Below are 27,610 nucleotides of genomic sequence, written 5' to 3'. Positions count from 1 at the left end.
CAAGAGGTACCCTGTGAAGAGCAGTGATGAAAAAATATCGTAGATGTACCAGAAGTGAAAGTGAGTAAAGGAGTTCCCATCGTGGAGCAGCAGAAACGAATGAATCCGGAGTTCCCATCGTGGCGCAGTGGTTAACGAATCCGACTAGGAACCATGAGGTTGCGGGTTCAGTCCCTGCCCTTGCTCAGTGGGTTAAGGATCCGGCGTTGCCGTGAGCTGTGGTGTAGGTTGCAGACACGGCTTGGATCCCGAGTTGCTGTGGCTCTGGTGTAGGCCGGTGGCTACAGCTCCGATTGGACCCCTAGCCTGGGAACCTCCATATGCCGCAGGAGCGGCCCAAGAAACAGCAAAAAGACCAAAAAGAAAAAAAAGAAAAAAAAAAAAAAGAAACGAATGAATCCGACTAGTATCCATGAGGATGCGAGTTTGATCCCTGGCCTTGCTCAGTGGGTCAGGGATCCAGTATTGCCCTGAGCTGTGGTTTAGGGTGCAAATGTGACTCAGATCCCAAGTTGCTATGGCTATGGCATAGCCAGCAGCTGTAGCTCCGATTCAGCCCCCAGTCTGAGAACCTCCATATGCTGAGGGTGTGGCCCTAAAAAGCAAAAAAAAAAAAAAAAAAAAAGAAGAAGAAGAAGAAAAGAAAGAAAGAAAAAAAAAAAGTGGGTAAAAATGCCTGGTTTTCATTAATAAAGCTTCTTTCTCACAGTACTCCCGATGATAAAAATCATAGAAAGGCATGTAGCTCCATTAAGAAATGAATTTATGGAAATAGTCACAAACAACCTGGGAATCTCAAGGTAGATGCTTCCATTCTCTTCATAGGTAGCAGTTTCTCAGTCTTAAAAATTGAGGCAGAAATGTACTGTGTTTGGTTTATGTGTACTTATCTTTACAATGAAACTCAGCAGACTGTGGCTCTGGCTCATTAGCAAATGCACTATTGAAGATTCTTTCTATTAATGTCAGTTACTTAGATTTTGCTGCAAAATGGGCTTTATGGAAGTTTCTTTTTGCCAATGTTTTCAGACAAGATGATTCATACTTTCAGTCCTATAAATCTCATTGGAGCAATGGGATGACCTCCTTCAGCTTATTCGGTGATTGCTTTTATTCTCTTACATTATATTTCAGGAATTTTTAAAATGTAGTTGTTATCTCTCTATATTGTACATATGTGTCTCTGAACCCAGGATTTCTTTTATGGCAAAGGCTTTCTTTACATCTTAAGTCTTATTTCTTCACAAATCAAACTTACAATGAGAAAAGTTCCCACTGTGGTGCGGTGGGTTAAGAATCTGCTGTGGCTCGGGTTCCTGCAGTGGTATAGGTTGCTGCACTGGCATGAGGTCAGTCCCCGGCCCCAGCACAGGGAGTTAAAAGATCTGGGGTTGGAGTTCCCGTCGTGATGCAGCAGAAACGAATCCGACTAGGAACCATGAGATTGCAGGTTCGATCCCTGGCCTTGCTCAGTGGGTCAAGGATCCAGTATTTCCCTGAGCTGTGGTTAAGGATCCAACGTTGCTGTGAACTGTAGTGTAGGTTGCAGACGCGTCTCAGATCTGGTGGTGTTGTGGTTGTGGTGTAGGCCAGCAGCTGTAGCTCCAGTTCAACCCCTAGCCTGGGAACCTCCATATGCCACAGGTGCAGCCCTCAAAAGACAAAAGACAAAAAAAAAAAAAGAAAAGAAAAAAAGAATCTGGTGTTGCTGCAGCCTTGGCATAGCTCACAGCTGTGGCTCAGGTTCAGTCCCTGGCCTGGGAACTTCCATATGCCATAGGTGCAGCCATTTAACAAAAAAAGCAAAAACTACAGTGAGGTGCCACCCCGTCATTAATAAGTCTACAAATAACAAATGCTGAAGAGGGTGTGGAGAAAAGGGGACTCTCCTACACTGTTGGTGAGAATGTAAATTGGTGCAGCCACTGTGGAGAACAATATGGAGGTTCTCTAGAAAACTAAAGATAGAACTACCATATGATCCAGCAATCCCAGTCCTAAGTATATATCTGGACAGAATTGTAATTCAAAGCAATACATGCACCCCTGTGTTCATAGCAGCACTATTCCCAACAGCCAAGACATGGAAACAACCTAAATGTCCATCGACAGCTGAATGGATATAGAAGAGGTGGTACATACATACAAGGGAATATTACTCAGCAAAAAAAAAGAATGAAATAATGCCATTTGCAACAGCATGGATGCAACTAGAGATGATCATACTAAGTGAAGTAAGTCAGAAAGAGAAAGACAAATACCATATATTACTTATATATGGAATCTAAAATATGGCACAAATGAATCTATCTACGAAAAAGAAACAGACTCATGGACATAGAGAACAGACTTGTGGTTGCCAAGGGGGGAGGAATGGACTAGGAGTTTGGGGGTAGTAGAAGCAAACTATTACATTTAGAATGGATAAACAACAGGGTCCTACTGTATAGTACAGGAACTAAACTATATCCAATCTCCTGGGATGGACCATAATGGAAAATCATATTAAAAAGAATTGTGTGTGTATGTGTGTGTAAACCAAATCACTTTTCTGTGCAGCATAAATTGACACAACATTGTAGATAAACTATACTTTACTTTTTAAAAAAATTAAAATCTTTTTTTAAAATCAAGTCTTCTATTTCTCTGTATATACTTGAGGCTTTCCTTTGAAGAGGTTTACTCCCTCTGCTGGCTCTAACTGTGAAATGAGTGAACGCATGTAATGAGTATATTTCTGATGATGAATCCCAGGGATTGCTTGCATATAATGTTCTTTGCCTTAGACTTTTTCCAAAGTGTAAAATTATACTTTAGTTTGGCTCCCTCTAATTCTGGATGTAAAAATCACCCAAGAATCTAAGAAAGATTTTATATTCCTTTTGAGAACAATATGAAATTTCATGAGACAAATAGTAATTTGATGTTTAAGGAAGTCTGGCATGCAGATTTATAGTATATAATAGGTGCTCAATAAATATTTATTAATTTCTTGTTGGCAGTCACATTTTTAATGTATACAGATGGGATTATGTATAGTTTATTGTAGGAGCAATAAATTACCTATTCTCTTTAACGAAGTCATGTGCACTTCTATAGCACTTTCTCTATGTCTTGTAGTTCCAACCACAATGTATTACGGTCACTTCTTTTTATTTTTTTAATTATTATTATCTTTTGTCTTTTAGGGCCGTACCCACGGCATATGGAGGGTCCCAAGCTAGGGGTCCAATCGGAGCTGTTGCCTTTTTTTTCTTTTTTTTTTCTTTAGGGCCATACACATGGTATATGGAGGTTCTCAGGTTAGGGATAGAATCAGAGCTGTAGTTGCTAGCCTACACCACAGCTCATGGCCATGCCAGATCCTTAACCCACTGAGTGAGGCTAGGGATCCAACCCACATCCTCATGGATGCTAGTCAGGTTCATTAACCGCTGAGCCACAACAGGAACTCGTGAATCCTACTTTGTCCTTAAAAAGGTAATTGAAAAAAAAAAAAAAAGGTAATTGAAAGTAAATAACTTATTTAGAACACCCACTTCCTAAATGTGAGCATATCTGTATTAACAGAATCGTATAGTTAATACAGACATAGCAAAACCTTCTCGCCATCTCCATCTGTACTATCATATAGTAGTAATCCGTGTTACAGTGGTTATAGCAAAGTCCTGAAGAGTATTTTATGTTTTCATTTTGTACCTTTATATTCAGTGCAAAACCAGATTTTCATTTACGTTGCCTATTTAAAGCAAAATAAAACAGCTCATTTTTCAGGATGGCATTGGTTAAGAATGTTCAGTGGCATGCAAGCAAGCGTTCTAAATTTATTTTGGGTGATTTGTGCTCCTAACTCTGTACATTGTTATAGACTATTCCTTTTCAAAGGATTTTCCAGGGATCCCTAATTTTATAGGATAGTAATAGGTATTATATGAGGGGGAAAAAAAATCATTCCATGGACAATACTTGGTAAATGTCAAATTAAATAGGTTTCTTTATATATATATATATACACACACACACACACACACACATACATACACACATATATTTATATATATATTTCACATATTATATTTTCTTTTTTAAATGATTTTTATTTTTTCCATTATAGTTGATTTACAGTGTTCTGTCAGTTTTCTTCTATGCAGCAAAGTGACCCAGTCACACATACATTCTTTTCCTCACATTATTCTCTATCATGTTCCATCACAAGTGACTAGATATAGTTTCCCGTGCTATACAGCAGGATCTCACAGGTTTCTTTTTTAAATGTAGAACCTCTCAGATCCTTTAATATGTCAGGGTAAAAACTGAATTTCAAGAGAGTGGATTCAGCATATTCTCAAACTTGATTTAGGACTGTTTTTCATGAACCATCTCTGGGCAATATTGTCCTCTAAATTCCCATGGGAGACGGGCACATAGGCAGTCAGGACTAAGCAATGTAGCCAAATGGGTTCCTCCTTTATTTTCTCCAAGATACTACCAGAATTTCTCTTTTGCTGGAAATGTCTTTGTTAATTGGAAGTGTTGACGAAATGATGTGAATCTGTTTCTTTTTGAGGTCGAACGTAGAATCCCACAGATTCTGTAGTTTTACTGCAATAAGTGTAACTTTCTGGGCTGAGTCCTAGTCTTCTTTCCCACATTACCCACTCCACTTTTGCAATCAGTCAGACTATAGTGTATAGACTCTAGTCTATAGTCTTAGAGACTATAAGCCCCATAAGTGCCGGAACTGAGGTTCAGTCACCAGCATGGAGTGCCACCATCAAGTAGCACTCTGCAAATGAAGAAATAATTTCTGCAGTCATTCTGAGTTTCCAAACAAAGGAAAATGGCACCACACATGTACTGATTATTGTCCGATAGTGACCTCCATCTCCAAAATAGTTGCCATGGTTCCCCATGTTTAAATTTCATGCCTAGGGAAGAGTGAATGTGGGCTCACCGCAGATGGAAATGTGGCTCCGTGACCTCTCCAGAGGGTAACGTGGCAATGGGGGCCAATAGCTTGGGCTTTGCCTCTTAACCTGGCTACAGGACCATATACTGACAGGTATGGTTCTGTACTTGAGTTTATAATGATGTTCCAGAATGTGGTTCACGAAGGAAATCTAATAAAAACCACCATCCAACAACTTCTAAGACTTTTACACTATTAATATTTTAACTTAGAATCTTGGCAGAAACATTTCAAAATACCTTTCTGTTTAGTTTCCCTATTCAATACCCAAATTGTCTAAGAACTCTGTATAAATAAATAGTTTATACACCTCCAGAAAAGACCAAATAGATGCTTAAAGAGTTGGGAACTTGCTAAAAGTCCAGTGTAACAGAAGCAAAAGTGAGAAGAGAAGCCCAAGTTTTAAAAAATTTATTAGGAGTTCCTGTCGTGGCTCAGTGGTTAACGAATCCGACTAGGAACCATGAGATTGTGGGTTTGATCCCTGGCCTCGCCCAGTGGGTTAAGGATCTGGCATGGCCGCATGGCCGTGAGCTGTGGTGTAGGTTGAAGATGTAGCTCAGATCCCCCATTGCTGTGGTTCTGGCGAATGCTGATGGCTACAGCTCCCATTGGACCCCCTAGCCTGGGAACCTCCATATGCCACAGGTGCAGCCCTAGAAAAGACAAAAAGACAAAAAATAAATAATTTTTTAAAAAATTGTATTAAACCACAGAGCCGCACATCTATTCACAAGTGATAGATATCATTATTGATTCTGTTATTTCAAAGAGTCTAGTTAGTACTTTAATAACCCAGACTATATTGTCATTTTTTTGGAACCTTATATTCTTATAAATTGGTCTGTGAAAAGTATACTACACACTAACTTCACAGGTTGAGAATATCAAGTGGTAGCAAAGATGTGGAGAAACTGGAACTCTGATGCCTTCCTAGTGGGAGTGTAAAATGGTTCAGCTGCTGTACTTGGAAAAACTATTTTGTGGTATCAAATATATGTCTTCCCTCTCTCTATAGAGAGGTGAGGGGAGAGAGAGAGAAAGAAACAGAGACAGAGATGAGAAATGAGTGTCTATGTCCAGTACGACACATGTGCAAAAATGCTCATAACAGAATTTTCATTCACCATAGCCAAGAACTAGAAACACCATCAGCAGAAGAAAAGTGGCTAGATAAATGCTGGCATGTTAACACAATAGAATACTACACAGCAATGACCAAGAACAAACTACTGATAGGAACAACAGGTTGTTAATAAGAGAACTTATGTATTGAGCAAAAGAAACCAGATACAGAAACTGCATAATTCCTTTTTATATGAAGTTCATGAAGATCCAGCAACATTACTCCATGATGATATAAGTCAGAATAGTGGTACAGAAATGGTATTGACTAGGAAAACACAAGAGGGCCTTCTATGGGGATGTAAATATTCTATATTTTGGTCTGAGTGGTGGTTACCTAGGTGTGTACATGTGTAAGAGAGAGGGAAAGAGAGAAATGACAATATGTAGGTAAAATTTATTTGCTCCTTGGGAGAAATTTCCTCTAAGGTATGATGTATAAATTTGATTCTGCTTCCTTATTTATGAATCTGAAACACCTTTTGTACCTTCAGAATAATCTAAAGACAGATTTTTTTTTTTCTTCCCCTGTTTTTTGTTTTGCTTTTGTAGTCTGGGAGCAAGTTTGCGAGAACCTCTTAGTCATACATTGAGCAAATAGTCACTGGATGCCTGGTGTGGGCCATCCTGCACCAGGCTTTGGGGACCCCAAGATAATTAAGGCCCAGTGCTGCCGTTGAGTCTTGTCAGTTTGATAGAGATGGAAGCAGATTTTTGTGGTCACATCACACATCAGCAGGGACTATAAAAGAGGTGTGTTGTGGAAATATAGAGTAAGGAGCCTCTATCTCTCAGAATGTTCTGGAAGTTTTCACAGACAGCATCACTAGGCCCTGCTTCTATTTTTGCCATGCATCAGGGTCCTCCATGTATTAAGCATCCACAATGGTGATTTAAGATGACTTTTTAGTTACTGAAGAATAAAATATTTTACAGTCTACATGTTTTCTTCAACACCATTGCAATCATTTTTTAGACCATTTATCAAAACCTTAGCAGTTTCAAGGATAAAAGGAGGAGCTACCGGCCACAGATTTCTAGAAAGCAGCAACATTCTTTGAAATGTTTCTAAATGGAAAAGTAGTCTTTCTCTGAATTAGCTCTGAGGTAAAAGCCAAGTTATACCCCAACTGGAGGATTACTTTTCCTTTCAAGTAGCGTTTGCATGCAGCAGCCACAGTGCCCTGAACACATATGCAGCATGAGCTCCTTAGCCTAGGTGAGAAGTCTTCCGCTGGTTTTTATGTTCACACATGTCTCTCTCCTGATAGCGGATGTACCTAGAAATACTCTGCAGAGTCCTTGGTATTAGTGTGGTTCTTCCTAGAACAGACAATTTTAAGAGAAGCACAGCAGCTCATCAAGAGCAAATGAATTATATATATTATAGTCATTTAATGAGCAGCACTCTATTCTCTTTTGATGATCCCTTGCTTCTCCTCCTCAAAGAGAAGATGTAAATGTATTAAGAAATCTGTAAGCATAGAAAGTTTAATTTTTAAAAAAATAGAAGGGGGCAGTAAAGGGCTGGGACACATTATCTATCAGACTTTTCTTTTTTAGTAACTTTGAAATCAGAGAGTAAAATCCAGATTACACTGGATACAGTTACACTGAGTCTTCAAACCCAAAATTTTTTTATGCCCAGTGATGTGATTTTTTTTTTTTTACTTTGAGATTGATATTATAAAATGGTGGGTGATAATATTCAGGTTATCCAAACTGTGTACTTTTCATTCTCCTTTTTCCAAAACTCCAGTCCTCTGTGCATTTGCTCTTCTGTCAAGTTAAGACGGCACCCTCTTTACTTGCATAAATGGATGAAGGGTGAGTTTGAGGAAAGGTGTAGCTTGGGGAACTGGCTAGATGGTGATTTCATTCGCAGAGAGAGGGAATTCAAAAGGAGAACAAGTTTGGGAGGAAAGACTTTGCCATGGTCCCCAGAGGAGGAATATTCTGGAAGATAGTGTGAAACACGCCTTCACTGGTCACACGGCACCAGGGCTTTGGGGGTAGGGAGGCTTTCCTGGTCCACCCTGGATCATTTGCACATCCACGACCCTGAGCCTACACCTGAAAGCTGTCTTGGTGAAATCCTTTGGGGCATCATTATCCTAGGAAAGCCATTGCTTTTGTTCTTGTCAGCTTTTCAGTTATACTTACACTGCTATGGAAATGATTGTTTTAGAAATATTGACTTTTAAACCTATAATTAAGTTGAAGACTCCCCTTCCCCCCACCAAAAAAAAAAAAAAAAAAGACCCCAGGTCATTCAGTCACCACAGCATAGAGAGTGAACTTGAATCAGATCGGCCCTGTTTCTGCCATTTACTAGCTGATGGGTTCTGGACAAGTTGCTTAACTCTCTGAGTCTGTTTCCTTATCTTTATTATTTATTTATTTATTTGTCTTTTTAAGGCCGCACCCATGGCATATGGAGGTCCCCAGGCTAGGGGTCTAATCAGAGCTGTTGCTGCCGGCCTACACCACAGCCACAGCAATGCCAGCTCCAAGCTGCATCTGCAACCTACACCACAGCACACAGCAACACCAGATCCTTATCTCACTGAGTGAGGCCAGGGATAGAACCCGAGTCCCCACGGATGCTAGTTGGGTTCGCTAACTGCTGAGTCCTCTGTGCATTTGCTCTTCTGTCACAACAGGAACTCCGTCAGCTTCCTTATCTTTAAAAGTAGAGTCACTGGTACTCACTTCATACCCCCAATGGAAGATGACATTAGGGAATGATGGAGTCAACCCAGCCCAGTACTCTACATCTTCTGTTTCCTAAAGATGCCTTCTTTCCCTCCTTCTTTAGCCCACGTCTTGCCCCCCGCCACCCCAGATGGAATAAAAGTGAAACGTTTTTAGAGAAGAGGTCACAAAAATCCCACAGTAATCCATCTGACATTTTACAGTTCTTGTCAGAAAATACTTCCTTCTTTCTAACCAGAATTCCTAAGCCGCAATCGAAATCCCTCTGTTGCCTCCTTCTCCTTTTTTTTTGTTTTGCAGTTTTAATCTTGCTAAACGAACATCGCAAGTCTAATCTTCAGGAGCATAGTTTCCTTCTTTTCTTGCCTTTAATAGCTGAAGCACATAACACAGTAGGAGCTCCAGAACCCTCTGGAGACTTGGGTTCATTTCTGGTCACCCAGATGAGTTGGAAATAGCATGGCAGGTTGTCTTCTCCTGCATGTATCTCTGTGAGCCTTCTAGGTGGAGATGTGTCGTAGAAACTTCGGGGGGAACGGGTACTGCAGAATGAGCTGTACCTTGGTAGTTCCTTCCAGCGGAGGATCTACGAATCCTTTCCATTTAAGGAAGGTTGTGCCCGCAGAATTTTAAGATGTTCAAGAATGTTTGAGCCTGAACTTAGCTTCTAAAACTATGCTTCCATTTTCCTCATCATTTGCACTAACCAAATAGCTTGCAAGTGTTCATTTGAGTTTTACCTGCAGCCGGTGTAAAAAATGAATATAGTAACTAAGGAGAAAGAAGGCATGCACTTTAGAGACATTCAGCTGTTTGTATAATTAAAAGTCAATGTTTAAGTTCTCGTACAAGTCTGAGTGATGATGTGGCCTCCCAAAGTATATAGATTTTCTTAAGAGTTAAAACAACTTTTAAAAGAAAACGATGAGCTCTGTAGCATGCCATATCCTGTGTTCAGAATCATTTTCATTTCTACTTATCTGTGAAGGTTGAAGGAATGTCTACAAATATTTGCTTGGTTTCTATAGCGAAGGCAGGGAGAGATCAAGTGTGTGATTGTTCAGTGTCAAAATCAAAACTGCACTATACTGTACTTCTAAAAAGAGAGCGAGTTTGTTACTTGAAACATAATAGACATTTAGCAAGCGGTAACTATTTTAAGTTTCACAAGTTCAGGATGAAATTTAAACAATACAGCCTGAAGGAAAACACGGGCCCTTCAGGCATTTTAAAACTTCATTTTCCAAAAATAAAATGGCCCTCACACTTTATTAAAAAGTCATCTGTTGATTAAAGATCATGCTGGTGGACTCTCAGCATATGCCTGAAGTAGGTATGGGGACATGACTGTCATCTGTACATTTCTCCTATAATAGAAACCCTTGCATCCTGCCCTAGGTTATCCCTCCACCCCTGTAACCCTCCATTCCACTGTCTTCTGGCTACCCATCCATGTGCTGGAACATAGCATTTTTTAATACCTGCCTTACACAATGCTTTGTCAGGGGCTGGGAATGAAAAGTCCACTCAGGAACAGTCTCACCCTCACAGGGCTGGCCATGGGTCTAGTAGGCAGTAGATACACAGTGAATGGGAAACAGTGTGATAAGCACTGTGATTCCACGTCATTGGGGAGGACTAAGCAGGTCAGGATTCACAAGAATTAAGAATAGCATTATCGGAGTTCCCGTCGTGGCGCAGTGGTTAACAAATCCCACTAGGAACCATGAGGTTGCGGGTTCAATCCCTGGCCTTGCTCAGTGGGTTAAGGATCTGGCGTTGCCGTGGGCTGTGGTGTAGGTTACAGAGGCAGCTCGGATTCCGAGTTGCTGTGGCTCTGGCGTAGGCCGGTGGCTACAGCTCCAATTAGACCCCTATCCTGGGAACCTCCATGTGCTGCGGGATCAGCCCAAGAAATCAAAAAAAAAAAAAAAAAAAAAAAGAATAGCGTTATCATGGAGTTCCTCGGTGGCTCAGCGGGTTAAGGATCCAGTGTTTTCATTGCCGCATTGCAAGTTTGATCCTCCAGCCCAGGGACTTCCAAATGCCAAAAAAAAAAAAAAAAAAAAAAGATTGCCGTTCTGAGAGGACATGGCAAAGAAAGTTCTCAGTGTATGGGAAGGTCACGAGGCATGACACAGCATGTATATTTGTACAACCATAAAGCCTCTGAGGGTGTTGAGAAAGCTTTTCCGTGAAGGAAGAACAAGCAGTAAAGCCAGAAAGAGGGTGGGAGCCAGATCATAAGGGCGTTGTGGGTAAACTGGACTTGAACTTGACCCTAAAAGCTCTGGAGAATGGATGAAGGATTTTAAGCAGGAGTGGAGGCAGCACAGCTTCAGAAGCCCTAGAGAGGACAGGTTGGAAGGAGGTGGGCTGGTAGGCAGGGACCCCAGAGGAAGTCCTGTGACCCTCAGGAGAGGACAGTTTCACAGAAGGATCTGGCAGGGATCGAGAGTGGGGATGCATGGAGACCTGGCAGGTGGGGATTTTGCTTGCAGAGAGAAGGAATCTGAGAGGAGAAACACATTTCAGAGAAAAAGCAGTGTGTGCCTTTTGGAATTGAAGTCCCTCTGGGGGTCCTGAGGGGCGATGTCCAGGAGAGAGTTGGGCATGTGGGTCAGATATTCTGCAGAATTCTGAGTGCAGTATAGCCTTAAGGGTCCTCCACATAGGACGTGCCCCAGGAATTGCGCATTACATAAAAAAAGCAACAGCCTTAGAGAAAACGACTATTCAAGGGATGGATCAGGATAGAAACTGCCAAGGAGTTACTGGAAAGGTAGGAGGACCCCAGCATTCTGCGCTTTGATCACCCCACCCACCCACCGACCCCACATTGTCCTTCAGCCAACCGATTTGCCTTGCTGCTCTTCTAGTTTGTGGCCATCATGCAGGATTAACAGGGTACCTCTCATAGAGTGGCAGTCACATGATGAAATGTGTGGACGTTCACTTCGACCTTTGAAGGCTTGATGTCTCATGTAAAACCTTTTTGAGGCAGATCTGCTTGAACATTAACAAAATGAGAGGCAGGTATGAGGCTCAAAAAGACAGGATAAGTGCCACTGATATCCCGAAAGGTCAGAGCCTGGATCCCTGAACTCTACCCCTGTTCATCCTTCAGTGGGTCATTATCACACCCCCTCAGACAGTATGTGGTCCTCTGTCTACAGAGGGCCTGCTCCCCTGAAGACTCCCTTCATCTCTGCTTGGAGAGAACATCCATCTCAGCTTATTTTCCTTGTGCCATTGCCCTTTGAGTCTTCTTACATGTTCTCTCAGTCAAATTGGATTCAGCCCCACCTCCCTCCACAGATCCAGTTCCTTTAAAAAAAAAAAAAAAAAATCCTGATTATGTAAAAGTCCTGATATTTTTTAATTTATCTTATTTTATTCAAGTACAGTTGATTTACAGTGTTGTATTAATTTCTGATGTACAGAAAAGTGATTCAGTTGTACACACACACACACATATACACATACATACGTATATATATATATATTCTTTTTCACATTCTTTTCCATTTGGTTTATCACAGGATATTGACTATAGTTACTTGTGCTATATCACAGGACTTTGTTGTTTATCCATCCCATATATAATAGTTGGTATCTGCCAATCCCAAACTCCCAATCCTTTCCTTCCCTTACCCCACTCCACTCCCCCTGCCAACCACAAGTCTGTTCTCTATATCTGTGAGTTGGTTTTTGTTTTATAGATATGTTGATTTGTGTCATATTTTAGATCCCACATATAAATGATACAATATGGCATTTGTCTTTCTGTTTCTGACTTACTTCACTTAGTATGATAATCTCTAGGTCCATTCATGTTGCTGCGGATGGCATTATTTCATTCTTTTTTTATAGATAGGTAATATTTCATTATACACACACACACACACACACACACACACACACACACACACACACACACACCACACACCACACACCACACCTTCTTTCTGTTCATCTCTCAGTGGACATGTAGGTTTTTTCCATGTCTTTTCTATTGTGAATAGTGCTGCTGTGAACATAGGAATGCATATATCTTTTTGAATTATAGTTTTGTCTGGATATATGCCCAGAATTGGGATTGCTGGATCATATGGTAATTCTGTTTTTGATTTTTTGAGGAACCTCCACACTGTTTTCCATAGTGGCTGCACCAGTTTACATCCCCACCCACAGTATAAGAGGATTCTCTTTTCTCCACACCCTCTCCAGCATTTGTTATTTGTGGACTTATTAATCATGGCCATTAGGACAGGTGTGAGGCAGTACTTCATTGTAGTTTTGATTTGTGTTTCCTAATAATTAGTGATGTTGAGCATCTTTTCATGTGCCTATTGGCCCATCTGTATGTCTTCTTTGGAGAAATATCTATTTAGGTCTTTTGACCATTTTTCATTTGAGTTGTTTGTTTTTTTATTATTGGGTTGTGAGAGTTGTTTGTATGTTTTGGAAATTAGCTCTTATCGGTCACATCATTTGCAAATATTTTCTCCCAGACTGTAGGTTGTTTTTTCATTTTGTTTATGATTTCCTTTGCTGGGCAAAAGCTTGTAAATTTGATTAGTCCCATTGGTTTATTTTTGCTTTTATTTCTATTGCCTTGAGAGACTGATTCAAGAAAACATTGGTATGATCTACATCAGAGAATGTTTTGCCTATATTCTCTTCTAGAAGTTTTATGATGTCATGTCTTATATGTAAGTCTTTAAGCCATTTTGAGTTTATCTTTGTGCATGGTGTGAGGGTGTGTTCTAACTTCATTGATAAGCATGTGGCTGTCCCACTCTCCCAACACCATTTATTGAAGAGACTATCTTTTTTCCATTGTATTTTCTTATCTCCTTTGTTAAAATTGACCCTAGGTATGTGGGTTTATTTTGGGGCTCTCTATTTATGTGCCAATACCATGCTGTTTTGATTATTTTAGCTGTGTAGGATTGTCTAAAGTCTAGGAGGGTTATGCCTTCTGCTTTGTTTTTTTCCCTCAGAATTGCTTTTGGCAATTCTAGGTCTTTTATGGTTCCATATAAATTTTAGGATTATTTGTTCTAGTTCTGTGAAAAATGTCCTGGTAATTGGATAGGGATCACACTAAATCTGTAAATTGCTTTGGGTAGTATGGCCATTTTAACAATATTAATTCTTCCAATTCAAGAGCATGGAATATCTCTAGTTCTTTGAATCATCTTCAGTTTCAGAAGTCTTCAGTTATTATTAGACATTGCTCTCCCCATATTCTCCAGGCTAGAGGACTCCCTCTGTCCACCATCAGCACTACCCTTGGGAGTTAGTTCTCATGGTCATTTAGGTATCCAACCATCAGACAATTACTGAGCACCTTCCATGCATGACACTATATATACACTGTGGCCAATGAATCAAATGACTGTAATGCAAAATGAAAAGGGTCAAGAACTGTAGATGTGCAGTGGAAGCTCAGGGAAGAGCAATCACTTCCAGCTGGGAGATCAAGAAAGGCTTCCTGAAGGAAGTGATATGTGAGAATTCACACTGCCAGAGACTCAAGGAAAGAATGTCCCACAGAGAGAACCACAGAAGCACTGGCCAGGTGGTTGGAAATCAGCACCTCTAAATGGGAGCCAGTGGCCCCAAGTGAGTCCAGAGAGCTGAGGTTTTGGAAGGAGGGACAGCCCTCCTGCTGGTACAGCAGAGGCCAGGATCATTATCAGCTCAGTGCTCAATATTGACAATCTTATTTTTACGAAGACCTCAGCCATTTTTGGTCATGTATCAAAACATCTTTTTCTGGAGTTCTCGTCGTGGCTTAGCAGTAACAAACCCAGCTAATATCCAAGAGGATGCAGGTTCAATCCCTGGCTTCACTCAGTGTGTTAAGGATCCAGCCTTGCCATGAAATGTTATGTAAGTCGCAAACATGACTCAGATCTGGCATCGCTGCGGCTGTAGTATAAGCCGGCAGCAGCAGCTCCTATTCAACCCTAGCCTGGGAACTTCCACATGCCACGGCTGCAGCCCTAAAAAGAAAAAAAAAAGAAATCTCTTTCTGGCCTTTAGGTTATACATGAGTCCACCTGAGATGATTCCATTATTACTTGTTTCAAAGTACTTTGTGTGTTAGCCTTTTTTGGTATTTTAACTCTTTTAATAGTCTCCATTTAACTGGCCTTATAATAACAAGACTGTGCTGGGCAGAATTAAAATCTGGTGGTTTATAGCATCTTAAGTGTATAATTTTAAAGAACTGAATTTTTAGACCTTTTAGGAAAAGCTAGTGAAAAGTTACCACTGGAGTTCCCTTTGTGGCTCAGCTGTAGCAAGCGTGACTAGTATCCATGAGGACAGGGGTTTGGCCTCTGGCCTCCCTCAATGGGTTAAAGGATCCGGCATTGCCGTGAGTGGTGGTGTAGGTCACAGACGTGGCTCCAGTTCGATCCCTAACCTAGGAACCAACATATGCCTCGTGTGCAACCCTAAAAAGACACCCCCCCAAAAAAAGCCACTAATGTTGATTTTCATTTTTCAAGTCTTCTGGAGGGAAAAACATAACATAGTAGAGCGTTTTTTACTGATAGGAAGCAAATAAATAGCTTAGAGCATAGCTTAGAAAGCCTTGACTTTAGTAATACAAAAATTTTGAGTTATTTTAGGGATTATATCTATATATCTCAGAAACCATTATAGAAGTTTGCATTTGAGACTTGTTGAAGTGAGCCCAGGAAAAAGAATGTCCCCACACCATATACCCCATAAGTAATTACTAAATCAAAGGCCAGTAAGGATGTCCGGAGATAGAGTTCTTGGTTCTGTGCAGTATATGCCTTTTTAAAACCCTCATTATCATTGCCACATCATTTAGGGACTCTTCAACTGCTAACAGAGGTCACCTTACACATCATACTGGCTAAACGTCCTCTTTGACAGATAGGAAAACTGAGAAAAAGTTGCCACCCACATTAGTTTCTTCATCTACAAACTAGACGTATGAGTCAGGGTCCCAACAGGAAATTGATGGCACACTCAAAATAAGACAATTCAAGGAAGGTTTGTTTACAGAGACAAGATGTACGAAGAAGTGGGTGTAGGGGAAGCCCAGTGAATGGCACTATCTTGAGTCTTGGTTTCAGCCAGGCTGATACCATTCCCAGGCGTGAAGGAAGGTGGGAAGCAGTTCCTGGAGTCCAGTGGAGTGGGCAGCTCTGGATGCATGCTGCCTTTGTGATAGCAGCACTACCAGCTCTGGACGGCCTTGCTGGGAAGAAGTCGAGGAGTTAAAAAGACTCAGCCTCACTCGTCCTCCTCTCTGAACTCCTGCCTAGGCTTCCCATTGGCCAAACCCAGTAAGGGACAGAGACAAATGGTGGCTGCAGATCCTCCTCTGAAGACAGAGACCAACCAGAGAGGCAAAAGGAAGATGTCCAGCACCACGTGTATACTGTGCTTTTCTGCGCCTGGAGCATGTAGCCATCTAATAACAGCTGCAAACTTTTTAGGATATTGGTGAAAGGATACATGAATAAAAACTATTAAATCAGAGTTCCCTGGTGGCATAGCAGGTTAAGGACTCAATGTTGTCACTGCTGTGGTTCAGGCTGCTGCTGTGATGTGGGTTCGATCCCTGGCCCAGGAACATCCATGTGCCATGGGTGCAGCTGGAAAAAAAAGAGAGTGAGACTGTTAAATACTAAGTTAGAGTGGTTTACTCTTACATGTATTTTGAGTCAGAGTTGGCCTTGGCTCTACTTTATCTTACACTGTTATTGAACTGTTTCAAAAAAAATGTGCGTAGAGATCAAAGCAGTTTAAACAGATACATCCCCTTGTGTAAATATCCTTGAACTCCCCCTGTTTTCCACTCCCCCTCCTGTTGCCAGATCCATTCAGCACCTCTAGAAGCTGCTAATACATGTAATGATTGTAATAAACATCATATTTGCTTTGGTTCCAGCTGGCTCCAACCACCGAACTCTGTCCATAGTTCCTATTGTTATCTTTGCTTAGTAGACAACTGCGTTGTTATCATTAGAAGCCACCTTTGTCATAGTTTTCTAAATGTCGATCTTTATACATTGCATTCATTGCTTCCCTCAACATATCTTTTAATAGACCTTTTGTTTTTGAGGATATGCAGAACTATTAAACTTAGAGAACATGCAGGTAAACGTTAATTGTTTACCTCGTGAGAACTTTCCCTGTTCATGCACGATAACCTTGAAGCATTTTTACCAGTTTTGTCCATTCTTTATAAAACCTGCAAATAAAATTTAACCTGTTTATGTGTGATTTAAACTGGTTTTAAGTTAGGCCAGTTTTCCAGCAGAAGTTTTTAGAGGCACAGAACTATAATAATACCTAAGGAAACAAGATTTATATTTTACCACCAGGGAAAATTGTTACAGTTTGTGCTCAAAAGTTTGGAACGTCTATATTTGAAATCCCATGAAATTACAGAAATTGTCATTATTTGAGATATTTTAAATTACAGCAACTTAAAGTGAGGGTTGGAGAACTCTGGATCATAGAACGTGGAGTGGCCACATAAATTAGCAAATTAAAACTGAAGAAGCTCTCTTGATACATGAGATAATATTACATAAATAGGAAACAACTATTAGATTTATATCTGTTGCAAAAGGCAGTAATTTTTTACTTTAAATGGAGGCTTCAGGCAGTGTTGGGGTTATTTTCTTAGAGAATTAACTAGAAATATACAGTTTGTACTTCTTGGAATTCAAGCATGTTGAATTCCACAAGGATTAAACCAAAAAGATGTTTCTTTAGACAAATGCTGATAGTTCAGATAGAATGTAAATATAAACCTAATGAATGGATCTAATTCCTCTCACCTTGTGACGGTGATTTACACAGAGACCAAGCAGAGATCTTAGGGATATCAAAGAGATTTTTAAATCTTAGTTTTCATTGAAGTTATCAAATGGGAATTTGACACATAGACATCATACCACATAGGGCACTGTTGTAGTTCAGAAGTGAATTTTGAAGTTATAGAAAGATTTTTCTTAAACCTTTCTTTTAATAAAGGGTAGGTGCACTCTTGAGATTAGTAATCACTTCTGAAAGTTTACATTAGGAATTCCCTTCATGGCTCAGCGGAAACAAATCTGACTAACATCCATGAGGATACAGGTTCAATCCCTGGCGTTGCCGTGAACTGGTGTGTAGGTTGCAGATGCAGCTCGGATCCAGTGTTGCTGTGGCTGTGGTGTAGGCCAGTGGCTACAGCTCCGATGCAGCCCCTATCCTGGGAACCTCCATATGCCAAGGGTACAGTCCAAAGAAGATAAAAAAAAAGTTCACACTAAAAAAATATTTCAAAGTGGAGTTCCCGTCGTGGCTCCGTGGTTAACTAGGAACCATGAGGTTTAGGGTTCGATCCCTGACCTTGCTCAGTGGGTTAAGGGTCCAGCATTGCCGTGAGCTGTGGTGTAGGTTGCAAATGTGGCTTGGATCCCGAGTTGCTATGGCTTTGGCGTAGGCTGGTGGCTACAGCTCCTATTCGACCCCTAGCCTGGAAACCTCCATATGTTGCAGAAGCGGCCCAAGAAATGGCAAAAAGACAAAAAAAATTTTTTTTCAAAGTAAATTTAAAATCTCTTTTTTTGTTGTTGTTTCTTTAATTACAACCAGTCCGTGTGTGCCTGCTGACTTACAGGTGTTTTGAAATGCTGAGGGAAGGATGCTGTGTTAGATGTTGGTAAAGGAGCACAGGGTTCAAACTGGTATCTGGAAGAATATCAGCTCTTCCACGTGTCGGCTTTGTGACTCTGGCCAATTTACCCAACCTCTCTGAAATTGTTTTCTCAGCTATAAACTGTGTTTCCTGACACCAGCTGAGTGATCTCACGCCTCTGAAACTGTTGCCCAGCCCCTCCTTTCCTTTCCACTCTCCATCTCCCACACTGCCTTGTTCCCGTGGCAACAGTCCACTTAAAACTTAATGGCTGTGTGTAGAATCCTGGCAGACATTTTTGTGTGCATAAATGATCATTATGCACCCACACAAAATCTGTTAATAAAAATTGGAAAATGGAGCTCCCATCATGGCTCAACAGGTTAAGAACCCGACTAGTATCCATGAGGAGTCAGGTTTAATCCCTGGCCTCAATCAGTGGGTTAAGGATCCAGTGTTGCCGTGAGCTGTGGTGTAGGTCAAAGACGTGGCTCGAATCTGGCATTGCTGTGGCTGTAAGCCAGCAGCTGCAGCTCTGATTCAAACCCTAGCTTGGGAACTTCCATATACTGCAGGTGCAGCTCTAAAAAAATTTTTTTTTTAATTGGAAAATACTTTGCACTGTCCAAAACTTATCTATTCACTCAACAGTGTGTGATGGACATCTTTCTACGGAGCAAGAGTGGGAAGGATGAGAACTGGTTCGTCTTTCTGGTGGCTGAATAATATGCCCCTATTGAAAATTATTGTGGAATAAACATCCTTGGGAATGCCTCTTTGTATACTAGTGTGAATATTTCCATTGGATAAATTCCCACAAATGGAACTCTGGTTCAAGGGCGTGGGCCCTATTAATTTTATAGACATTCTCTAATTGTCCTCTAAAAAGATTGTGCCAATTTTACAGTTTAAAACATACAGGGTCCCCATAGCATAACCAGTCCTAAGTAGTGTCTTTCTGTCCATTTCTGCCAATCGGGCAAAAATGATACCCCCTATTGTGATGAATTTCTTCCTCCTCTCTTTTCTTCTTCTTTCCTTTCTTTCCTTTCTTATAATGAGATTGTGTATCTATGGTGGTTTCTTTCTTTTTGTGAATTGTCTTTTCATGTTTTTTTATCTGTTTTTCTGTTGTATTGTTTTATTGATATAATTTGTTTTAGATATTTTCTCCCAGGTTGTCATTTATCCTTTGCCTTTACTTAACAGTGTTTGACTCCAAAAGTCTATTAATAGAATAATAAACCATGATTAGGAATGATTTATTCCAAGAAGAGAAAGAAATAATAGGAAATCTATTGATGTAATTAATACATCATTAGTAGAATAAAAGGCAATGATCAAATAGTATTAACAGACTTTTTTTTTTTTTTTTTTTTGGTCTTTTCTATGGCCACACCCATGGCATACGGAGGTTCCCAGGCTAGGGGTCCAGTCAGAGCTGTAGCTGCTGGCCTACAACAGAGCCACAGCAAAGCCGGATTCTTAACCCACTGAATGAGGCCAGGGATCAAACCCGTAACCTCATGGTTCCTAGTCAGATTCATTAACAACTGTGCCACGACAGGAACTCCAATAGACATTTTAAAATGCATTTGCTAATAATTCCTTATCCATTTTGAATAGTAACTATTCTGAAAGGAATAGAAGGGAATTTCCTAACTATCAATATTGTTATTATTTTAGCTGTCTAAATGTTTATTTGATGATCATAGTAAGTATCATATTAAAGTACTGAAAATGAAGATGGTTCTACTAAAGTGTTTTTGAATGGGTAATTAATCAGAAAACATAGCCTCTTTAGAACAGCCTCAAATTATGCTGTATTCAGATTAAACTTTTCGTTTCATGTGATGCTAGACTTTGAACTGAAGTGAGAAGCTAACTAAGTGGTCTCACAATATCTGTGTATGTCCCCAAACCACTGGACTACAACTGTATGGACAGTTTGCCCCACACTTTGGTTTACAGCGAATCAGGGAATTAGGGAAGTGTTCCTCCAGCTAGAAATATTAGTGAAGCAGAAATAAATTATGTGACTAAAAACTAGGCTCAGAATTGGACACTCTTCTTAGCAAAAGTAGTGAGTACCTTCTTTTGGGAGATTGACTGATTGTTGGACTTTGCCCAGGTATCTTCCAGGAATAATGGCCTTCAAATCATCAACTTGATATTTGTGGAACCACAATTGTTATGTGCTCAGTATTGTGATGGACATTTACGGACATAACGATGAATGAAGTTGGGTCTGTGCCCTCTGGAGCGACCCATTTTATGAGCTATGTTCCAGGGTTTGATTTTCAGGTGGCAGTGGGTTCAGGGAGGTGATGACATGATGGCAAAGCCGAGTTTTGTAGGATATGCATAATTTCATTATGTGGAGGAGAAAATAGAGCTTCCCAGACTAGAACAGTGTCAGCAAAAGCATGGAGGCAGGAGCTAGAGGATATGTTTGTGTAATTGAGTGGTGCTCAAACCTAGCCAAGGGATGGGGTTACTTTTTTTTTAATAATAACTTTTTAAAATGTTATTATAGTTGGTTTACAATGTTCTGTCAATTTTCTGCCGTACAGCAAAGTGACCCAGTTATACATATATAAAGGTTCTTTTTCTCATAACATCTTCCATTATGTTCCATCAGAACATAATTAGATATAGTAATTAGATATAGTTCCCTGTGCTATATAGCAGCAACTGCATATACTTCATTGCTTATCCACACCAAACGCAATTGTTTGCATCTACTAACCCCAACTTCCAGGCATACATCTGCACAAAACTTTCATTCAAAAAGATACATGCACCCCCTATGTTCATTGCAGCACTATTCACAATAGCCAAGACATGGAAACAACCTAAATGTCCATCGACAGATTAATGGATAGGATTACTTAACGAAGTTTAACCCCCCCCCCAAAAAAAAAGAAGAAGAAAAAGAAGAATTCCTTGGGCCCCACCCATGGCGATATAATTCAGTTAGGGATGAATAAGGCGCAGACACCTGTGTTTTTTGAAAAGCTCTGTGGATGATTCTGATGCACAGTCAGGGTGTGGAGCCAGTGGTGTGGCTTGTATGTGAGCAAGCTGTAAGGATGTGTAAGTACTTTATTATCCCCCACCATCCTGGGAATTGACTGGAGTCACCTGGACAGTTCTTCTGCTATGTGTGACATTGGAGGGGGCTGCAGTTATCTAGGGGACCAATCAGGCTGGACTGTCCAGGATGGCTCACTCATATGCCTTTCAGCTGAGAGCTCAGGGGGCACTGTTGATGGGAACAAGCTTTGTGGGTTCTCATTGCATGGCAGCTGGGTTCCAAGAGGAAGCATCTCAAGAGCAAGCATTCAGAAAGGCCCAGGCCACCAGGCTTCTATGACCTAGCTTTGGTAGTCTCAGATGTTATTTAATTCCATCCTATTCTGTTGATCAAGCAAGTCACTAGGGCCCAGCCAGAATCAATGGAAGGTGAAGCAAATTCCAGCCTTGGTTAGGAGAAGTGTATGCCTATAAGAAAGAAATTGATTGCAGCCATTTTTTTGAGAATTGGTACTGCAACCTTAATGCACTAAGTACTATAGCTTCAAAGTACATAATGCAGAGTTTCAGGAAATTTAGATAGACATCAACCAAAGTACAGTAAGTAAAACAAACAGTAAGTAATGATAAAAAAGGACCTTGAATAATATAAAATGCTTATGTAATAGATTTATGTATTGAATTCCTTCTCTGGCAAGAAACAATATACCTTCATTTCAGACATCCATAGAATAGCTGCTCCCCCCAAAAAAAGAATCGCTTGAACCCCTACATACTCTTATAAATCTGGAGCCTTAATGATGTGTTTTCCTCACCTCTCTCTCTCAACCTTGAAGAAACAATTGCAGTTGTGTTTGTTTTATCTATTATTATACACTGCTCGGTATTAAATGAAATGGGATACTTCCCATTTTGGAATCCTTTCCTCTAGATGACTTTTTACACACAGGGTATAAATAATTGGGTTACACATTCTCTTCTAAGTTCTTTGTTTTTTGTTTTCTGCAGAGAGTGGCATTGAAGGGGGCTTTATTTTGATTCCCCACAGTCTCACTTGTCCTGGTTGCTCTGTAGACTTCAGGGTCCCCGTCCAATAGCCACTGGACTCACCTTCTAGTTTCGAAATAATGCTGGTGTGAGAATTGAGCTGCAATCGTTGCTGTCACCTACTCTCCATGTGTTGTTTTTTTAAAGCCCTTTTAAGAAGATAATACTTCCAAGTTAAGGTTTCTTTTAAGCCTTTGCTTTGCTTTCTGCAGCTGTTTTTTTATCATCCTAGTAGAATCTGAGGTGGGTACCAGGTTGTGGGGATGATGTCATTTCCTGGACTGTCACCAAGGAGTCCTGGTTACTTATTTCTTCTATCTCAGTGTTCCCATGTGATTTTAGGAGTTTTCTGAGGTGAGTGTCGGCCTGAAACCCCCTGGGATGAGGAATTTAAGCCACCTCCCTCAGTAACGCTGAGATCCGTTTGCCGTTGCAGGTCGTCACGCTGTGGTACAGAGCGCCAGAAGTCTTGCTTCAGTCCAGCTACGCCACCCCTGTGGACCTCTGGAGTGTTGGCTGCATATTTGCAGAAATGTTTCGTAGAAAGTAAGAAATGCCTTTTTTTTTTCATTCTGTCTCTCTTGGAAATAAACTTTCTGGGTCTTGGATAATTTAAGTGGCAGCCTAGCATCTGTTTCATGTAGGGTCACAGCATCCAGATCCACCTGCTTCCGCCTTCGAAGCCTGTCCCGAAACCACCTTCTCAGTCCTTAGAGTGTGGCTAGTGTAGCTATAGCTTCCAGCTCTCAGAAACTCTGTTTGGAAAGGAAGACTTCACTCTTGTTACAATGTATTTTGTCTTTGTTGGTGATGATAGGATGTGATAAACATGACATGGTGTTTTTTTCTTTTAGTGAGGAAATAGGTGGACTTTTCCACAAGAGGAGGACCAAGGCTGTTAAGTATATGGAAATTTCGATGGTGGGAATAGTTGGGGGGAAGAAAAGAATGTGTGTATTGAAAAGGCATAGGCAAGAAGGATGTCAGTGCTACTTCAGAATACTTTCAATGCTGTCATGTGGAGGAGAGATTAGACATGTTCCAGGTCCTTAGAGAGCAGAGCTAGGACCAAAGATATTAAAATTACAAAAGTAAAGATTTTTGCTCAGAAGGTGAAAAAAATAATGATTGGTGTTATCTGAAGAGAAGATTGGGGTTCCTGAAAATAGTGCATTCTCAATGGGTGTCCACAAAACTACACCACTCCATACTGGAGGTTTTTTCAGTGGTGTTCCTAGAATGAGTGGGTGCTGAGAGGACTTCCAGGGACCCTCTGACTCTGAGAGTCTTGGACTCATTTGTTTGATTTTCAACTTACAAGAAATAGCTAAACAATATAATAAAGATCGGATAGGAAAATGATGCATACCTGGGTACTGAATCCAGCCTGGTCAGAAATAAACAGAGAGCCTAATCCTAATCTAATCTCTCTTTGTTTTCTCTTTTTATTTCCATGAGGACATGTGAGTTGGGAAGCTGAGTATTTTCCCATTGGACATGTTCAAAATGTAGCTAAAGGTGCAGTCGGCCATTGCTTGTTTGTTTGTTTTAACTAAATCAAGTTTTGTGCACGTGACAAATTGGGGGACCCATTTCTAGACCTCTGCAAAGATTCATCTATAGCTCCCAGCGGGGGATCATGGCAGGATGATCAAAGTACACAGATGTTTAAAGCAGGCCACTGGTGCCAATTCAGGACCAAACCTCTTCCCTCGCACTGATTTTTTATTCCTCACAATAGAAGATAACTGAGATGCAGCAGTAAATTTGCTTACGATCAAACAGCTTAAAAGTCTGAGAGTTAGTAGTCCAAAGGAAGTCTTGTGAGTCTGATGGTGTTTTTCTACCAAGGACGGAAGAAAAAAATACTGAATTCAGCTGCAGTGTTTGCCAAGTAGGCTAAATAAGTGGTTTGTAAGCGTGGGTCTTGGACCAGCAACGTCACCGTCACTTGGGGAGCTTTTTGGAAGCACAGACTCTTGGGCCTCACCCCAGATGGACTGAAGCAGGAGCTCTTGGGCTGGGCCCAGAAACCTGTGTTTTCACAAGCCCTCCAGGTGATCCTCATTCACCCTCCAAGGTCAGAGGCGCTGGGTTGGTGACAGAACTGCCAGGAATGGGCGGTCTTTCTATGTGCAGCTCCTAGACCTCTCCCTGAAATTCAGATTCATTATTGGGCTGGGACTGGGCACTCTTGTTTTACACAGTGCATCATGGGAGTTCCCACTGTGGCGCAACAGGATCAGCAGTGTCTGGGGAGCGCTAGGATGAGGGTTCAATGCCTGGCACAGTGGGTTAAGGATCCAGCGATGCTGCAGCTGCAACTTGGATCTGATCCCTGGCCCGGAAACTCCATATGCCCTGGGGCGGCCAAAAATGAAAAAAAAAAAAAAAAAGTGCATTATGTCATTCTTTTCATCAGACAAGTGTGGGAAATATTGGGTTAAAGGCTTATGGTCAGAACCAGGGATAATTGACTGTGAATATTGCAGTATGGGAGGAAAACAGTCATTCCAGGTCATCCCAGAAATAACTTGGTACCATGGATAGTTAATTAAAGAAATATTTACTGAAATTACATTAATATATTTAGATTTTCCTCGGAGGTAAAGATTCGGTCCTTCTTTTGTTGCAGGGGTGAGGAAGGGTAATCTCTAATTTTTCAGTAGTACAAAATTTGAATACCAGTCGCAGTTGATGATAATTCCCACCCTTTTCTGGAATATGTTAAAAGAAAGATGAAATTTAAGATACGTAATGTTAAGCCTTCTCTAGTAAGGGATGTGCTATATTTTTAATATAGGTGGTCCCCTCTTAGGGAACAATTGCAACCTCAGTTTTTATTTTATGGCATTGAAACATTTGCCCACTAGAGAAGTAGTATAATTGGTAATTTGGTTCCCAGTCTAGCTTGCAGAGACTCTTGTGTGACTTGGAACAAATATAAAACATTACTTATCAAAATTTATTTTCTGTTGACAACATTTTTTTCTAGGGGAAAATTCGTTCTGTGCTCCAATCCAGGATGATTAGGAATAGCCATCTCTTGACCCCAGTATTGGGTCTGGGAAGGGGGACCCTGTGTTGGAGGTTCAGGAAAGTCCTATGATAGCAGAGGCAACAGTCTGCTTCACTTTTCTGGGAAAGTGATGTGTTGGGTAGAGACCCACTGGCTTTTCATATGTGCATAAGAGAAAGTGTCCCCTCTCTTGGAGCCTTGCACAGAGGTAGTAAATTGAGAAGTAACAGACTGGAGGGGGAAGCAATGTCAGAATCCAGGCCCATGTGCCTTTAAGGCTGAAGGAGCATGAATCCATCTGGGCCTATCATACACGCTTCCTGGGGCGGGTGCCCTGTCTCCTAGGTGGTTCCTGCCGGTTTGGCTGTGGCCTTGAAAACAGCCACGGGATCAGACCCTTGTTCCTGCTCAGTTCACGTTTGGTATTTCCTGTGCTAATACCCAGATAGCTGAATGTCCAGGCTTCTCACTTATGCTCCTGCGTTCTGGGGTCCAGCCACCAGCTCATCCTGCTTCCAGCTTGACTTCTAATGCAGTGCTGACCCACCTGTTACAGTGTGCAGCTGAGAATTCACAAGCTGTGGATTCTGGAAGCAGACTCCCTGATTGCCTTAGCTAACTAATCCTAAATCCGGGAATCCTGGCACATATCCACTCCGGGTTCCTCCTTGTTGCTATGACAGTGGTTTCCAAATTGTGTCCTCTCTTTTAACACCTTCATGGTTTTTACCATATTCTTACGATAACTATATTCACTTTGTTTTTTTTATTGTCTTAATTTACTTTTTATTTAGCCTCATCTTAAGCAAAAATGTATAACATCACAAAAGATATCTATAACCCTTAAAATTAAAAAACTGAGTCCACTGCTTTATAGCACAGGGAACTATAGCTAGTCACTTATGATGGAACATGATGGAGGATAATGTGAGATAAAGAATGTATATATATATGTGTGTGACTGGGTCACTTTGCTGTACAGTGGAAATTGACAGAACACTGTAAACCAACTATAATGGAAAAAATAAGTCATTTAAAAAGAAAATAAGTAAATAAATAATAAATAACTTAAGGGAGTTCCTGTCATGGCGCAGCAGAAATGAATCCAACTAGGAACCATGAGGTTGTGGGTTCAATCCCTGGCCTTGCTCAGTGAGTTGGGGATCCGGCATTGCCGTGAGCTGTGGTGTAGCTCGCAGATGTGGCTCGGATCCTGAGTTGCTGTGGCTGTGGTGTAGGCTGGCGGCTGTAGCTCAGATTAGACCCCTAGCCTGGGAACCTCCATATGCCACGGGTGTGGCCCTAAAAAGACAAAAGAAAAAAAACCAAAAAACCTTAGTCCATGTCAGCTCCTGAAATCATCTGCTGTATCACCCGTAGTATGTCACATGTTGGATACAGGTGTTTTGTTCATTCCCCAAATAGCTTATTGAGTGGCTGCTGTATGCAAGACCCTTTTCCAACGTCCACTGCAGTGCAGAAGAGAGGCCTTGCATGCACAGTTAGTCAGTTAACCAAAGCTGTGGTCAATGGTGTGACGTGTAGGGTTCTGTGAATGTGTGTGAAAAGACAAGTGTCTCCAGAGAGGAAGGAGGTTTCTCAGGGGAAGCCAGTTAGGATTAACCTTCTTCAGAGGTTCTATCCTAGTTTTTATATAAAGCCATTGAGGAATAATCATTTACACATCATCAGGGCTCACTGTCCTCCATAACCTAGGGAGAAAAAAAGAATCAAAGGGAGTTAACCCTTGTCTGCAGGGCCTGGGCCTTCACATTCTGAGGACTGTGATCCGTTTCTAGAAGACAACTAGAGCCTTCCACAAGGAGTGTAAATAATGTCCACGGGCACACAGCTCTTATGTGGCTGAGCCGAATTGGAACCCCGTCTGTCTGACTTTATAACCTTTGATTTTTCCACTCTTTCATGTTTCTGCTCTGGCTATGGTTTTTACCTACTAGGCCATATATATTTTTTTCTATAATGTTTTATGTGTTATTACAATGTAGAAGTA

The 27,610-nt window shown here is 40.9% G+C and overlaps 2 long non-coding RNA genes across 5 annotated transcripts in view; both read left to right on the top strand.

Moving 5' to 3' along the window:
• Positions 1 to 27,610, top strand: part of CDK6 (cyclin dependent kinase 6) — a 249,728-nt gene that overhangs the window by 155,754 nt on the left and 66,364 nt on the right. For all 4 annotated transcript variants that reach the window (XR_002347034.2, XR_002347036.2, XR_002347035.2 and 1 more), the window contains exon 5: positions 23,017 to 23,126. This is a non-coding gene — a long non-coding RNA (cyclin dependent kinase 6). The remainder of the gene's footprint in view (positions 1 to 23,016; positions 23,127 to 27,610) is intronic.
• On the top strand, positions 1,581 to 7,996 carry LOC146399997 (uncharacterized). Its single transcript, XR_014815781.1, has 2 exons — positions 1,581 to 3,326; positions 5,515 to 7,996. It is a non-coding gene; the product is annotated as an uncharacterized LOC146399997 (long non-coding RNA).

The sequence above is a fragment of the Sus scrofa genome, chromosome 9 (genome assembly GCF_054392235.1).
Source record: "Sus scrofa isolate SSC_HxYL_T2T_F1_AM1 chromosome 9, Sscrofa_HxYL_maternal_Yorkshire_Landrace_v2.0, whole genome shotgun sequence".
Lineage (NCBI taxonomy): Eukaryota > Metazoa > Chordata > Mammalia > Artiodactyla > Suidae > Sus > Sus scrofa.
Note: the sequence above shows the minus strand (reverse complement) of the source record. Positions and strands in the feature narration are given on the sequence as shown.